The sequence below is a fragment of the Musca domestica genome, unplaced genomic scaffold (genome assembly GCF_030504385.1).
Source record: "Musca domestica strain aabys unplaced genomic scaffold, Musca_domestica.polishedcontigs.V.1.1 150, whole genome shotgun sequence".
Classification (NCBI taxonomy): Eukaryota; Metazoa; Arthropoda; class Insecta; order Diptera; family Muscidae; genus Musca; species Musca domestica.
In genome coordinates this window covers 309,804-323,909 of record NW_026712208.1, presented here as the reverse complement: position 1 = coordinate 323,909, position 14,106 = coordinate 309,804, and the positions used below count along the sequence as shown (strand labels likewise).

General features: G+C 40.6%; 1 pseudogene; it reads left to right on the top strand.

Moving 5' to 3' along the window:
- Nucleotides 1-14,106, top strand: part of LOC131801321 (muscle calcium channel subunit alpha-1-like) — a 269,768-nt pseudogene that overhangs the window by 99,438 nt on the left and 156,224 nt on the right.

The window sequence follows — 14,106 nt, the reverse complement described above, 5'->3', positions numbered from 1 at the left end:
AAAATGTTCTATTTGGATTTATGGAAATACTACGAAGATTCTATTTTATTTTCACTTTCTCTTATACATTCTATTTGTCTATAATAATTTTAATAACGTGCTTTATAGTACTACTAGTAAAAGTCTAATTTTCATCTATACTGAACATTTTATAAGATTTATAAGCTTCATTATTAAATTTTTCTCCTCTTCAATTAGTTGTTCTAAGCGATATTGACTGGTTTCGTTCGAAGTTGCATGAACTTCAAAATTATAATTTAGGTCACCCCCTGATATAGCAGCGTCTGCAATGTTCCGTGTTTCTCCGATATCTGCCGAGTTTTATGATGTTAAACATTAAGTTGGTTCACATTGTTGTATTTACTATTTTATTAAATATTGCATTATAGGATTCTAAATAAATTCTTTGAGGAAAGCGTTTATAATTTTGAGAGAAATTATATAAATAACATTTTGTTGTGTTGATCAAATTTTCAAGACCTGAATTTTATACTATTGCAAAGTGTTGTTCCTTAAAAATAGCAAACTTGATTTTTCTGTTTTAATCAAATTTATTGATGATCTTGTATCTATAAGGCATTTTAAGGGTATCTAATTGAAAATTTCATCTACATCCATATTGGATTGCTTTTGGGTTAGGTGCTTTGTATTGCATATTGAATATTTTCTAATATTAATTTTTAATTAATTCCAAAAGACTAATTTTGCAATCGCAAAGTTAACACCATTTCAATAAGCGACCTCTTGTACTGAGCACAAGCGAAAATTTTTTTTACGGGTCAAATGTTGCCTCGCGAAAAAATGTTTTGTGGATATTCAACAATATTGAAATTGTTCTTTTGACACACTTGCACGTTCAAATTTTCATTCGCGCAAAGCCCAGTTCGGAGTTGCACTTTTGTTATCCTATATATGTTGCCAAACCAAAATCGCATTAAAAAAAATTAATAAAAGGTTTCCAATTGTTTTCAAATTTATTTGTTTACGGTTGAGTGAATACTCTTATGAGACAAGACTATGTATGTAAGCGGTTCAATCAAGACTGACTTTACTTAAAATCTAAACATGAATCTCAAACGAATTTTAAAAATTCGCTGTTTATTGCGCCGGCTGCGTTTTAACGTTGCCAAGAATTACCCCCCATATAACTGTACCCCCGATATTCGGTATTTTGATGATGTTAGCCACATTTTCATTGGAATTGTCTTAAAATCCACACAAGTAGTTCCTTGTGAGTACTTTATCCCCTGAGAGAGAATTGTCTATACAGGTCCACGATATCGTATATCCCCCATATACGGTACCCCCCATATTCGGTATTTTAATGATTTTACCCATATTTTTCAACGGAATTGTCTGAAAATCCACACAAGGAGTTCCTTGTGGGTACTTTATACCTCGGCAGAGAATTATCTATATAGGTCCACGATATCATATAGCCCCCATATAACGGTACCCCCGATTTTTAGTATTTTGATGATTTTATCCACAATTTTCAATGGAATTGTCTGAAATTCCACAAAAGGAGACCCTTGCGGGCACTTTACCCCCTCAAAAAGAATTGTCTATATAGGTCCATTATATCGTATATTCCCCATATAACTGTTCCCCCCCCCCCCCCCCCCCCCCCCCCCCCCCCCGATAATCGGTATTTTGAGGATTTAGCCACATTTCCCAATGGAATTATCTGAAAATCCACACAAGGAGTTCCTTGTGAGTACTTTACCCCCAGACATAGATTTGTCTATATAGGTCCACAATAGCGTATATCTCCCCATATATCGGCACCATCCGATATTAGGTATTTTACAGATTTTAACAGTATTTTCAATGGATTTTATTCTTTTGAATATTTTCTAATTCGTTCCAAATGGTGGAGGGTATTCAAAGTTCGGCCCGTGCGAACTTACTGCTTTTTTATTTGTTTACTTGTTATACCCTCCACCATACTATGAAGGGTATATTAATTTTGTTATTCCGTTTGTAACTCCTCGAAATACTCATGGCAGGCCCAACAAATTATATATATTCTTGATCAGCTGTAACGACACAAGTTTCCTCCGTTTGCTGGTATGAGCTCTCGGAGGCCAGGGTGTCACGAAATTTGTACAAATCGAGACTGAGAGAGATATAACACAGTTTTGTTGAGTTTTTAATTCAGTTTGGTCTTTATTACAATCGTTTTTGAGAGTTCGTGTATTATTATGTCAGTAAAAGTATTTAAAGCTACCAAATCTGGCCTCTTTCCGTGATTTGGAGTGACCTGGCAAAGTTCACAACTGCTCCGGTAACTTCGTTCTCTCGTAGGTGACCTGGATAAGTTCACCCGATTCTCAGATCCACATTTGGCTGGGTATATCCTTTGTTTCCGGCAGTGACCTGGTTAAGTTCACCGATCGCTTCCTGCGGGTAGAGAGGTAGAGAGTGGTTAAAAGTTACCCCTTTTCCTAGCTGATCCTTTGAGTGGTTCTACAGCGGGAAAAGAGAGCGGGAAATTCTAGGCCATGAAGATCCTACGCTATACCCAAGGGATACGAACTCTTTAAGGGTGAAAATAAAATACAGAGAGACCCAAGGGATACGAACTCTTCAAGGGTTATCGTTAAAAACCGAGAACCCAAGGGATACGAACTCTTCAAGGGTTAACCTAAAATACCGAGTACCCAGGGGATACGAACTCTTCAAGGGTTATTGCTAAAAACCGAGAACCCAAGGGATACGAACTCTTCAAGGGTTAACCTATAATACCGAGAACCCAAGGGATACGAACTCTTCAAGGGTTTTGTCTAATATACCGAGAACCCAAGGGATACGAACTCTTCAAGGGTTTTGTCTAATATACCGAGAACCCAAGAAATACGAACTCTTCAAGGGTTATTGCTAAAAGCCGAGAACCCAAGGGATACGAACTCTTCAAGGGTTAACCTATGACACCGAGAACCCAAGGGATACGAACTCTTCAAGGGTTTTGTCTAATATACCGAGAACCCAAGAGATACGAACTCTTCAAGGGTTATTGCTAAAAGCCGAGAACCCAAGGGATACGAACTCTTCAAGGGTTAACCTATGACACCGAGAACCCAAGGGATACGAACTCTTCAAGGGTTTTGTCTAATATACCGAGAACCCAAGAAATACGAACTCTTCAAGGGTTATTGCTAAAAGCCGAGAACCCAAGGGATACGAACTCTTCAAGTGTTAACCTATGACACCGAGAACCCAAGGGATACGAACTCTTCAAGGGTTTTGTCTAATATACCGAGAACCCAAGGGATACGAACTCTTCAAGGGTTTTGTCTAATATACCGAGAACCCAAGGGATACGATATCTTTAAGGGTTTTGTCTAATATACCGAGAACCCAAGAGATACGAACTCTTCAAGGGTTTTTTGAGGGCTTGCACTACTCTGACTCACCTAAGGAAAGAAACTGCATCGCTGGGTCTTGGTTCGTTTTGGACTTTCACGCACTTGTCACCTTTGCCACTTTGATAAAACAACTGATCCCCATCCGTCAATCACTTTCCTCTTTTATACCATTATCCTGATCCCCTTCTGTAACAAACAGCAGCCAATCATGACCGACTTACTATCAGTATCACTTTGCCGAATTATGTTGTTGGTGCTTGTTATTATTTCAAATGAGCAACGCATTCCATTCTAACACAGCCCTTCTGCCGCTGATTGTTTTTTTCTAGTCAGCGACGCATCCAACTCAAACCCTCCGGCTTGTTGTTGCTACTTGTTTTTTTCGAGTCAGCGACGCATTCAAGTCAACTACGCAGGTTTGTTGTTGTTGCTTGTTTTGGTCGTCGACGAAATGCATTGTCCTAACGGTATGTTGTTTTGATGTCACAAAACATATAAACAACAATGAGGGCCAATCGATCAGGCGGGAAAAAATTCAACGAGGGCAGCAAATTAAAACATATTTATTCAATAATTCATTTTTAACAAAAATAACAACAAACATAACAAGAATAATAATATTGGTTGGGACGAAAACGAGGGTACCGACTTTCGTCGTCACACTACCTCCCCCCATTCGGTTAACGCATCGCCACGAAAACTTTTCCTTGCCTGTTGACCTGAACTCGCAGCCTCTGTCCCCTAATCATAAAAATGCGTTTGTACTATTGGTGGGGTACCGCACGCCGGAGAGCTTTCCGCAAACACGACTGCAACTCGTACATTATATCATCGGGAAGAGTCTCTCTGCATTCGAATGGGACATCTGTATTGCAGTTGGGTGGCGAAGGCGGTATTACCACAACACTCGACACGGTCGGTACTTTCGGACTTCTCAACTGTTCCAACCGATGGTTAACCCGGGGTTGGTTCCGTTCTATGTCCGAATCGGAATCTGGAGCATATCTTGGCGACGTGGATAGTGGTATGTTTCGCCCTGGTGTGGGGGGTAGATCCGTGCCCAAAAAAATGCCGCGACCTAGAGTTGATACCACGGGAGAGACAAAACTATAGTTTCTAGGACTATAGGTGGGGGTTTTGGCAAGCTTGTCCGAGCTTTCTTCGCGCAGGAAGACCCAGATTTCCTCGCAGGTGGGTTGGCTGAAGACCTTTTAGGAGGGTTGCGACCTGTAACTGAGGCTTGGAGTTCCCTTTGCCTCTACTTAACCATTCCGCTTGCCATGGATGCACCTACAACAGGAGCGCGGGCGGCATGGCACTCTTCCTCACTCAGTTTGGTGAGCCGCACCGAACATGGTCTCATGGATTCCAATAGTTGCCATTGTTGCTTATAAAATGCTTTTGTGCGGGGGCCTTGCTCGGAATCGTTCATCGTTACTTTTATGTTATCTGTTATGGTGGGAGGAAAAATTTTACTATTAGTGATAATACAATTTTTTTCTGGATTATAAGTCGAGACATAAGGTTTGATATCGTGGATATGGGCGGTTCGCTCGTTATTCCCATTCAGAAGATGAACTTTGACAATTACCGGGGACAGAAAACTAATAACCCTAAAAGGACCATCAAATTTAGGAGCCAGTTTAGCATCGAAATTCTCTACCGCTTTCGACAATGGGTGTTGTTTGATTAGTACCAGATCTCCTACCACAGTTTTCCAATCGCGCCGGCGCAGGTCGTACCTACGCTTTTGTTCTTCTCCGGCTCGTGCTAAGTTATTCGTTACCAATTGGAATATTTCTTCAAGTTCGGAAGCCCTTTGAGATGGCTTGACACACCGAGCTCCTGTGCCGGTTGTGACCTCGTCGAATAGACTTCCCGGTAGTCGGGGTTCTCGGCCCTGTACCAAAAAGGCAGCACTATATCCTGTAGATTCGGAAATGCTCGTGTTTACGGCCAACGTGATTTCTGGCAGGTACTCGTCCCACTCATTGTGCTTCTTGGACAGTTGAGCAATTATCGTCTTGATTGTCCTATTGGCTCGCTCCGAAGGATTTTCTTGTGGGCAATATGGTGCCGTAAATTGCCTCCTCCAAGTATTTCGCCAAAATTCTGCTGGTGAATTGTGTGCCGTTGTCGGAAATGAACACTTTTGGTGTGCCGAATCGTGCCATGATTCTCTCCCTAAAAGGCTTGACTACGCCTTCCGCCGTGGCTTTCCGAAGTGGCACCAACTCGATCCATTTCGTAAAGCGATCGATAAATACCAAAAGCATACAATTGCCATGTTTCGTGCGCGGCATCGGACCTACAAAGTCCGCGCATACTGTCGCCCAAGGCTCTTCGGGTACTGATAACAGCATCTTACCTGCTGGTGCCGTTTGACTTGGTTTGTACCGTTGACACAGTTAGCAGCTTTGCACGAATCGAGTGATATCCCGGACCATGCCGGGCCAATAATAGCGTTCAGATATCCTATGGATTGGCATCCGTTTGCAAAGTGAACTTACGTGCAAAGTCTGGACAGGCCAATATGGGCGCCAGTGTAAGTCAGGCTTTTAAAACCTCAAATACCGTTTGCTGATTTGCAGTCCACTTCCAATGCTTCCCCTTCTTCAATAATGAGGTGAGAGGTTGTGCTAGAGTAGCAAAGTCCGGTATGAATCTTCGGTACCATGATACTACTCCCAGAAACCGGCGCAGCTCTTTGAGCGTGGTTGGCGCCATCATCCCCTCGATAGCGGTTACTTTGTCCGGGTCCGTCTGAATACCCTCACCACTGATGACATGACCTAAATATTTCGTCTCCTGTTTGAAGAACTCACACTTCTCCGGATTTATGCGCAAACGGACTTCCCTTAAGCGCCGAAATACTTCCTTCAGGTTCATTAGGTGCTCTTTTAACGTTTTTCCAATGACGACTATATCGTCCAGATATGCAAATGCGTGGGGTTCCATCTCAGGTCCAATGACACTATCCAGAGCTCGCTGGAAGGTAGCCGGTGCAGAGTGCAGCCCAAAAGGCATCACTCGCCATTGGTACAACCCTCATCCTGCGACAGTAAACGCCGTATATTTTCTACTTTCTGGGTCCAGCGGGATTTGCCAATACCCATCCTTTAGGTCCAGGCTGCTAATGTACTTAGCCTCTCTGAGGCGATCTGAAATTGAGTCGATGCGAGGCAACGGATATGCATCTGGCTCGGACCTACTGTTCAACTGAAGGAAATCGATGCATAATCTCCATGTTCCGTTTTTCTTTTGTGCAAGGGTAATGGGAGAGCTATAAGGACTGTGGGAGGGCTCGACATATCCCAGGGAAAGGAGTTCATTGATTTTTCCATCGATTATGGCTTGCATGGCAGGATTTCGAGGGGCATAACGAGCTTTAAAAGGTCTCTCGTCTTTTATGGTGATACGATGAGTGGCAACGGTTGAAGGTCCATGAATCTCACTGAAACTTTGTAGCTCAGTTTCTAAGAATGTACGTATTCTGTCCTGATCGCCAGCTACCGGTTCACTTACCGTCTTTGATTCCGGACGTCCAGAGTCCGTGGCGAGGAAATGTAGTTTCAGCTGTCGCGTGCCGAAGATTATGTCGGCATCCACTGCCTCTTGAATATGACGCTGAGATCCGTCAGCTAAAGTGACATTAGCGGCATAGGAAAGGGTTGTCGATTGCTGTCGGATTGCATCTCTCAGTCTTGAACTGATAAAATTTCTGGTGGCCCCGGTGTCGACGATGGCATCTATCTGTTTTCCGGCCAGGATTATTGTCGCCACCAGTTTTGTTGCTTCGACATGTAGTGATGTGTTTAATTGAGGGTGATGTATTTCCCCGGACCCGCTTCCCTCGATTCTGGCGGATCCTGTGGTCGTTTCCCGGCCTAGACCTGCAGCATGCTATCGTTCGAACACCTCTGCGGCCACAATCCCAGCAAAACAGAATCTGTGAGTTCTTGCACTGAGCTGCGAAATGTCCAAGTTGCCCACATCGACGGCAAGAGTTTTTTGCATCGATGATATCCAGTTGTTCTACTGGATCCAACAATCTGTACTGTTCCCTTACTGGGCCCGCTCCTGGAGGTAAACTTTCTAAATCCTCCGCCATTTCCAAAAGTTCTTTCAAAGTAAGAAAATCGCGACGACGGATATACCACAGGTATTCCGGTAGGGCGTTTCGGAAGATACATTCCAGTTTCTGATTTTCGTTATATGTTGTATGGCGCATCAGATTCTGCATACACAGTGTGTAGGATTTGAATGTTTCACGTGGCCTCTGCTTTCTTTTCCTAATTTCATCTTCCAACTTCTCAAATAACGTGAAGGCAAGAAAAAATGGAGAAAGTCTTCTCGAAAAGTTTTCCAAGTGTGCCAGTGTTGATTGTTGGTGCGGAACCAGATTAGGGCATTATCTCGTAATACCTCGGGCATCATTCTCGGGAGCTCGTTCATTTCCACCTGGTACATGAAGGCCAACTCTTCCAGTCGCTCGATGAACTCGAGTGGTCCATGTGTACCATCGTATGAGACATTCCATTTCCGTACCTGATCTGCTAGTGCCCGGAAGTCCCTGTCTGTTCCGCCTGCGTGGGTAGCTAAACCCGCCTGATTAGATAATGGATTCGGTGTACTAGTATTTGCGGCGGATTCAGTTCGATCCACCTTCCCCGGACTACTACCCCCAATAGTAGAGACAGTGAGTACGGAGAGCGAAACACCGGTGGTCTTTACAGGAGTGAAAAATTTAGTTTCCTGGCTGGTAGAAGGCTTTTCATGTCGTTCTTGTAACTCCATAAGCCGCTCTCGACGTTCTTCATCGTGCTCCTCGGAGAGTAAGAGAGCAAAACGTGGTCGTAGTTCTTTTACCGTTCCGGAAATAGGACATCCAAATTCTTCCAGATAGGATAAAAGGTCCTCTCGGCGAAGGGTATAGGCCTAGGAAACAGGTAAGGTGGACAAATCGAGACTGAGAGAGATATAACACAGTTTTGTTGAGTTTTTAATTCAGTTTGGTCTTTATTAGAATCGTTTTTGAGAGTTCGTGTATTATTATGTCAGTAAAAGTATTTAAAGCTACCAAATCTGGCCTCTTTCCGTGATTTGGAGTGACCTGGCAAAGTTCACAACTGCTCCGGTAACTTCGTTCTCTCGTAGGTGACCTGGATAAGTTCACCCGATTCTCAGATCCACATTTGGCTGGGTATATCCTTTGTTTCCGGCGGTGACCTGGTTAAGTTCACCGATCGCTTCCTGCGGGTAGAGACCTGTCCTCCAATTTCGTGGTTAAAAGTTACCCCTTTTCCTAGCTGATCCTTTGAGTGGTTCTACAGCGGGAAAAGAGAGTGGGAAATTCTAGGCCCTGAAGATCCTACGCTATACCCAAGGGATACGAACTCTTTAAGGGTGAAAATAAAATACCGAGAGACCCAAGGGATACGAACTCTTCAAGGGTTATCGTTAAAAACCGAGAACCCAAGGGATACGAACTCTTCAAGGGTTATTGCCAGAAACCGAGAATCCAAGGGATACGAACTCTTCAAGGCTTAAACTATAATACCGAGAACCCAAGGGATACGAACTCTTCAAGGGTTTTGTCTAATATACCGAGAACCCAAGGGATACGAACTCTTCAAGGGTTATTGCTAAAACCGAGAATCCAAGGGATACGAACTCTTCAAGGCTTAAACTATAATACCGAGAACCCAAGGGATACGAACTCTTCAAGGGTTTTGTCTATATACCGAGAACCCAAGGGATACGAACTCTTCAAGGGTTATTGCTAAAAGCCGAGAACCCAAGGGATAAGAACTCTTCAAGGGTTTTGTCTAATATACCGAGAACCCAAGGGATACGAACTCTTCAAGGGTTATTGCTAAAAGCCGAGAACCCAAGGGATACGTACTCTTCAAGGGTTTTGTCTAATATACCGAGAACCCAAGAGATACAAACTCTTCAAGGGATATTGCTAAAAGCCGAGAACCCAAGGGATACGAACTCTTCAAGGGTTAACCTATGACACCGAGAACCCAAGGGATACGAACTCTTCAAGGGTTTTGTCTAATATACCGAGAACCCAAGGGATACGAACTCTTCAAGGGCTAACCTATAATACCGATAACCCAAGAGATACGAACTCTTCAAGCGTTTTTTGGGGGCTTGCACTACTCTGACTCACCTAAGGAAAGAAATTGCTTCGCTGGGTCTTGGTTCGTTTTGGACTTTCACGCACTTGTCACCTTTGCCACTTTGATAAAACAACTGATCCCCATCCGTCAATCACTTTCCTCTTTATACCATTGTCCTGATCCCCTTCGGTAACAAACAGCAACCAATCATCACCGACTTACTATCAGCATCACTTTTCCGAATTATGTTGTTGGTGCTTGTTATTATTTCAAATGAGCAACGCATTCCATTCTAACACAGCCCTTCTGCCGCTGCTTGTTTTTTTCTAGTCAGCGACGCATCCAACTCAAACACTCCGGCTTGTTGTTGCTACTTATTTTTTCGAGTCAGCGACGCATTCAATTCAACTACGCAGGTTTGTTGTTGTTGCTTGTTTTGGCCGTCGACGAAATGCATTGTCCTAACGGTATGTAGTTTTGATGTCACAAAACATATAAACAACAATGAGGGCCAATCGATCAGGCGGGAAAAAAATTCAACGAGGGCAGCAAATTAAATGGGGAATTCATATTTATTCAATAATTCATTTTTAACAAAAATAACAACAAATATAACAAGAATAATAACATTGGTTGGAACGAAAACGAGGTACCGACTTTCATCGTCACACAGCGTAAAATTCTAAGACGATTTTGCCATGTCCGTCTGTCTGTCTGTGTGTTTGTCTGTCTGTTGTAATCACGCTGTCTTTCGAACAAATTCAGATAGATGGCTAAAATTTTGCACACATGTATATTTGCCAGTAGGCAGGTTAATTTCGTAAATGGGCCATGTAGGTCCAAGTTATCATATAGCCCCCATATAACGGTACCTCCCGATATTCGGTATTTTGATGATTTTAACGACATAAAGTACTCAAGTTCGTAATGGATACTACATCCTAAGTCAAAGAATGAGCCATGTAGGTCCACGTCTTCATAGTTCGACGGTGTACTGTACGATCGTGTTTGTGTTTCGCTCCTATAAATTTACAATTTTTTCGCCTCGTCGCAGCAAAATCATCATATAGTCTGAGCCATTTGATCTCCTTATGTTTTTCGAAAACAAACTTTGAGCAGTTACGTGAACTTATGCATAACACAGACTGGGATATCCTGTTGTGTAACACTTACGATTTAAATGGTGCTATCGATATTTTTTACAAAAAGCTATATTAGCGTACCGAAATATGTAATTAAGAAGCTTTCTGGGCCACCATGGAACTCTACAGCTTTGGCAAAGGCTAAAAATTTGAAAAATAAACAATATAAGAAATATAAAAAGACAGGGTCTTCCATTGACTACGGAAGATATTCTGTAGCACGGTCGGAATATACTACTATGAATAATATTTGCTATTCAAATTATCTGACAAAACTCAAACACAACTTTAAACAGAATCCGAAGTCTTTCTTCAAATTTGTCAATTCGAAGCGCAAATCCACCGATTTTCCACCAAATTTACAGTACGATGATGGTGAATCCTGTGATATAAATGTTATATCTAACATGTTTGCAGACTTCTTCAGTACAACATATTCTACTAAAACATTTAGCGGCAACAACTACCCCTTCGAAATTAACACTAATCAATCAATATCTATTTCACTATTAAACAGCTCTATGGTTTTAAATGGATTGAAAACTTTAAAGTATAGCTATGATTTTGGACCAGATAATATCCCGAGTTGCTTACCATATTGTTCAATGCTTCCATAACTCAAGCTGTTTTTCCTGAGGTTTGGAAAACATCGTACATCATTCCACTCTTTAAAACGGAAATAAATCTGATGTGGCCAATTACCGAGGAATAGCAAAATTAAGCGTGATTCCAAAGCTTTTCGAAAAACTGATTACTGAAAACCTTATCCATTGCATTAGTTCTATTGTTCACCCTATCAGCACGGATTTCAGAGGAAGTGTTCTACAACAACAAACCTCATTCAGTTCACTACAGTTATAAATCGAGGATTTCTTCAAGGAAAGCAAACTGATGTAATTTACACAGTTTTCAGCAAGGCATTCGATAAAGTTAATCATAAATTATTATGATTAAAACTTAAAAACATTGGATTTACAGATAGAAGTTCCGAATGGATTTTTTCATATCTACAAAATAGAACACAAAAGGTATGTTTAAAAAACGCCATTTCGAAGAGTATTATGGTTTCTTCTGGAGTCCCACAAGGAAGTCGGTCCTAGATGACTATTTTCTATTTTCTTTATTTATAAATGATCTACCTTCATCTATAAAATTTTCAAATATTTTGATGTATGCCGACGATGTGAAAATATTTCTTAGCATTTCGGAGATATGTAATAATCAGTGGCTTCAAAATGATTTGAATTCGTTTGTTAACTGGTGCAACATTAATCTTATGGAAATTAATTATTCGAAATGCAAACTTATGAGATTCACAAGAAAAAAATATTGGATACTTGTTACACCCTCGGTGACTATTCTCTGGAAAAGGTTGATACATTCGTTGATCTTGGAGTTGTATTGGATTGCAAACTTAACTTTAAATCTCATATTTCTGTTTCTATAAACAAAGCAAAATCAGTTCTTGGTTTTGTGAAACGTTGGAGTAAAGAAAAAAATTTATACATGTCAATTGTTCGCCCAATTTTGGAATACTCTTCGGTCATATGGGATCCAATTTATAAAACTCACAGCGACCGCATCGAGTCTGTTCAAAAACAATTCCTACTTTTCTGTCTACGAAGTTTGAATTTTTCATATGATAATCTTCCACCATACACTGATAGACTCTCACTGACCAAGCTGCCAACTCTGGAAAGCCGTAGAAAAATGCTAAATGTCTCATTTCTTTATAATGTGATTATGGGTGATATTTCTGCTGGTTTCTTGTTAACAACATAAATTTCAATGTTCCTCAACGTACTACCCGCCACTATGCACCACTAGCAATTCAATTCTCCAGAATGAGCTATGCAAATGCTGATCCTTTAACAAGAATTTCTAAAGATTTTAACGCGTTTTATAATTTTATCGATTTTACAATGGATATTAATACTATAAAAAGTAAAATAATAATGTTTTTAAATTCTTAATTTTAATTATACAATTATTAGTTATGTACATATATAGTCTGTAAGGAATTATCCATAGACTAATAGATTAAATTAATAAATATAGCCCCGATATAACGGTAACTTCCGATATTCGGTATTTTGATGATTTTAGCGACATTATTTAATGGAATCGTTCCAAATTTGGTATTTGAAGTTCGTAATAGATACTGCAGCATAAAACAGAAAATGGGCCATGTAGGTCCATTTACTCCCCCACTTTTGTTGAAAATATTATGTAAATTTAAAAATTATGTAGTCCCATATTTTTTTGCGGCGCTATTGCACAAAAATTATAATTTTAATTATTTTGTCTTGGAGCTTAATAAACGAATTAAAAAAAAAAACAGAATTCATTATTATAAGAAGTTTTAAACATTTACGTTAGAAACTGTCTAAAATGATCAAAATACCGTTATGTGGAGGCTGTTTTGCCACAGTAGGTGGAACCTACTATGAACTCCAAATACCGATATTAGAGATCTTCCGCTGGAAAGTAAGGCTAAAATCGTGTAAATACTAAATAACGGGAGGTACTAAAGTGTGAAACTATAAAGACAATGTCCTGCAATACGATGTAGAACGCATTACGAACATAAAATACCAAATTTTAAATTATCACGCTTAAAACTTGGAATTATCAATATACAGATGATCTGAATATACCGATATACCTATACGAAAACGTGGATCTATAAAAAGTATTCTGACAGAGATGGTAGAACCCATTATAAACTCTAAAGCATGTCATTTGAGCTCTAGTGCGATTACAACAGACGGATTGGCATCGCAAAATTGACTTAGACTTTTATGCTTATTAAGAGTATACACTTTGCTCGGTCTAAAACGCCTATTTCGAAAAGTAATAATATGTAAAAGTTGTCAAAGTCTTTACTATAGTAATATTTGATAGACCCGTTTTGTTTTAATGTTGTCTTCCAAGGAATGAATTAAAGCGGACTCTGCGCATACTTGAGCATTAAGACAGCCTTAAATAAGATCCCGAGGTCCCGAGAGTAAATAAAATAATCAAATAGTGAATATCAGAAGGATGCTTTTTATATAGTCTACCCAGTATTGTGGACCGATAATGCCAATCTTTGAATTGCCCTACCTGCAGACAAATGTCACCTCTGTGAACATTAAAATTTCCTATCGCAAGTCATTTGGACTCAAGCTATATGACGTGTGTCACCAAAACCACACAACAGGTGACAAGTTGAGGATACAATTGCTTCTCGTGAATCACTCGAGGGTTTTCCGCGCCCCAAATGCGACAATTCTGCCTATTGACGAAGCCATCAAAATAGAAATGATTTTATCGGCAAAATCAGCATTATCATATTGTCTTTCCACTGCCCAATTTACAAACTCCATTCGCTGGTCATGGTAAGCTGGTTTAAGTTCCTTGACTTGCAGTGGATCACTGCGATATGTTCGCGACCCAACAGGACGAAAGCGTGTTGTTGTCTCTACA